The sequence below is a fragment of the Haliotis asinina genome, chromosome 9 (assembly GCF_037392515.1).
Source record: "Haliotis asinina isolate JCU_RB_2024 chromosome 9, JCU_Hal_asi_v2, whole genome shotgun sequence".
In the NCBI taxonomy this organism is placed as follows: Eukaryota; Metazoa; Mollusca; class Gastropoda; order Lepetellida; family Haliotidae; genus Haliotis; species Haliotis asinina.
The window spans coordinates 19,402,297-19,406,144 of NC_090288.1; positions in this window are offsets into that span (position 1 = coordinate 19,402,297).

Here is a 3,848-nt window from a genome sequence, read left to right on the forward strand (position 1 = left end):
TTTGAAGTGTATAGTTTTCTTCTTGACAAGTAAATAACAACAAAGTAAAGCCAAACACTCCATCCATACATCATAACTACTGTCCATACATGTAGTGAGTGAGTGAAAATATTAAGTCAGTATTTCAGCCACTTGACAGAAAACATTTTTGACAAAAACAAGTTATACGTTAATAATGCTGACTGGTTAAATCATCAAAACCAGTCAACGATGGCCAACAAAAACGACTGGAAAGTAGATGTTAAACTAGTATATAAATATACATCTTTTAACTATTGGAGACAACAAAATATAGAAACAGGGTATGGATCACCAACTACAGAAGGTAGATCACCATACAAGTGCTGGGCATCATGCAGACATACAGTGCTCTAGCTTCTTGCATGGCCTCTGCATGGATTTAGACCATCCCTTCAGATGTTAGCAGTTTAGACAAATCTAGCCAAAGATGTCTACTTACAAAACATAATACTCCAAATCTTAAATAGATATAATTCTGTTTTCAAGACACCAAATAAAAGCTGCCCAGCTGATGCAAGGATAGAATACTAGTAGCTAACGACCATAACTGCCACTGCCTTTGTCAAACTTCTCCATGCAGAAGGAACAAGGAAACTCAGAATTAACTAAACCACAAACAACAACATATTATAGTTCAGTAGAAAATTAGTTTATTAATAGTTTGAAATGAATAATCACATAACACCATTTATAACTCTGCCCTTAAACAATACATTATCTTCTATAACTTGATCAATGGAATCAGGCTAGCTTAGCTAACAGATTCGTGCAGTTATCAATATATACCTGTGAAGCTATTTCCATTATGAAGGGGCAACTCAACACACTTTTCTCCATTATGCACTGTATACAGAGTAGCTGAACAATATTCCAGTTAATGTTAGTTGCACAGTTTCTTGGTGTCATATCAAAAGTTGACCTAAACAAGTCATGTAATGACCTGTCTCCTGAACATAATGAGTAATAAATGAAAACATGCATCTACTGCTTGATAGTAAATCTTCAATCAAGAGAGATATGAACTGAGTTAACCCATACTACATTCTAAACAATCTCAGTTCCTATTTAAGTCACAAGGAATGGTCTGTTTTCTTTACATACGACAACTACCTGACCTACTTGTACAGCAATCCTGATACATAATTCTGAAACACTCTCAAATCAGACATAAAACCAGACTCATATTATATAAACCCTCATGAACAAGGATGTCACTTGATCACATGGTTCAGTTCATGTCACACTGAGCTGCATATACCTAAAGCAACACAGTTCGAAGATAAAATGAAAAATAAGAAAAAAAACCCTGCAAACTATTCCTACAATGAAAGTAGATACCAGTGGCATGTCATTGTCCTAATGTATCACTAGTCATGTACACATATTAAGTGAGGATGACGCTCTCTATAGCATTCAAGCCAGCATGCATCTGTACAGCTCATATTTGTAAAATAATACACACTTCCTTGATGTCTTTGAACAGATACAAACTCATTTGATGTCTTAACAGTTCAAAAGCAATGTTAAAAGGTACTGCATAATTTTTCATCAAATTCCAAATTGAAAAAAAATGTGCTTTTCTGCTTGACAAGATGGATACCAGATTCATTAAATACCAGCTTCAACTAGAATGTGTCATATATATATTAACATAAGGTTAGTCTGATGCCATTCTTATTAAATATGTTGCTAAATTTTCACACAACAACCTAACAATATAAAATCAAAATCTCACTGAGAAAAAACATATCCATGGCTGTTTTCAAACAGTTAAAATACAAACAGATAACAAGTAAGGTCAACACAGAAACTGATGCTGAAAGCATATGGAGAACACAGACCCCCCATAAAAACTGGCTCCCCAAAATGGAGAAAATGGCTAACATGCAGGAGAGAATGGCTTCCGAACCAAGAGAAAACGGTCTCTGTGATAACAGCCAACATAACCGCACCAAGATCAAAGGGGACTGTATTATATCCATCCTAAATAATTGAGAAGATGGAGAAAATTGTCCATTAACCTGTCACATGCTGTACATCATAAAGCATCATAAGATATAAACAAACTTGAGTAAAGACAGAACACAAGCCCTGACTGCAGTATTTAAAGTCTTATTGAAGAAAGATTTTCTTGTGTGGATTTTGCAAGAAAAATGTAATATTTTTTATGCTTTCAAGAAACATCTTTCCCCAAGAATCATAAATGTCAAAAATAATTCAAGTTTTAGAAGACAGTATTCCCATAAATCTTTGTTATAACCAGTTTTATATGATGAATAGCGTAAATTTCAAAATGTTTTTCACTATTTACACAAATCCAATAGACCTTTGAGTGATAACAATGAATCACTCTGTAAAAATTGTAATACAAGTAAGACTGAAAGTGAATTTCATGTAATATTTGTGAGTATCATGTATTCAGTTTGTAAAAATCGATTGATGGATGTTTCATTTAGTTTCCAAATCCATAGCAGTTTAACCTTTGACTGATTGTTTTGACACGATGAACAAAACAATTTGATTAATTGTATATTTTACTGGTAAGATTAGGTGATAAGGTAGTGCTTAAATGGACAAAAGGCTTAGCTGTACATTATCCACTATAACCTGTTTTTTTTTTTCTTCCTACAGGTGCTCATATACTGTGATAGATTATTCACTTCATGCACTACTATATGTTCCGTAGTGTTCTGTGTAGGCCACATGGCCAGATGTTATCTTTTATCAGTGTTTTAAATTATGTATGCATATTTTACGTATTTATAACATGTGACACATAAATATTTTTTTTTCTCTTTTCTCTTCTCAGTAATGATAATTTCTCCCTGTGTTTATTCAATAATTAATTGTTGACAAGTGAAGGTACCTTTCTGGTCGGCTGCCGCTGTTGCTGAAGAGGGGATGATAGAGCTGAGTGACATTTCACTTACATCCCAGAAATCATGTAGGAGAATAGGGAATAGAAAATGCACCCCTATTGGGAGAATGGACCTGACTTACTGGAATTAAGGAAGATCAGTTTCACAATGTATGAGTAAAAGGATAAGTACATTATTGTTGTAATAAGACTGTGGGCAAAATGGGAAGTGATCAGCCAAGAGGCACCCATTTATATCACTTCAAGAAAGAACTGAAATACTGTTATTTAGATAGGGTTCCTATTTATTCTGGGTATCTCTTTAGTACATGTATCACCATATTTATCATCAACAAGTAAATATGTAAAAATATAGCATTATAATATATATTGTCTTGTTCAGAGACAAACGAAGGAAGATTGTTAAAAACATAAATACAACTTGTAGATGTACAACCTTATCTTTGCCATGACTATGTTATGATTGATGTTGCCTTTTCATTGTGATACTGATTTAGAGACGAATAACAGTAAAATAATCTGCATGCTGTTTTCTGTCATATATTAAGGCCTTTTTCTCAAGGCCTTGAGACCGTTTTCTCCACAATTGGTGGTCGTTTTCTCGTGAGCGGGAGCTGCTTTGTTGAACAAAGAAACGTGGCAGTTTTCACTGGGATCTGTTTTCACTATAACCTATGCTGAACATGTACATGAAATTGTGATTATGATGATCGTAACAGAAAAATGTAAACTACAAATGTGTATGACCAGATGCTGTTGGGTTGTTACATAGAGTGACTGTATCACCATAACAGGTTATTGTCATACAGAACATACTGATAAGGATATTCATATATTCACTAAAATGAATGAACAAGAAGACACAGTCATCAATATCCCCTGCATTACCTCCAGTTTTAGTCTAAGTTGCACTCATTGCCATAGGAACTCCAAAAATATTTTATTCAGA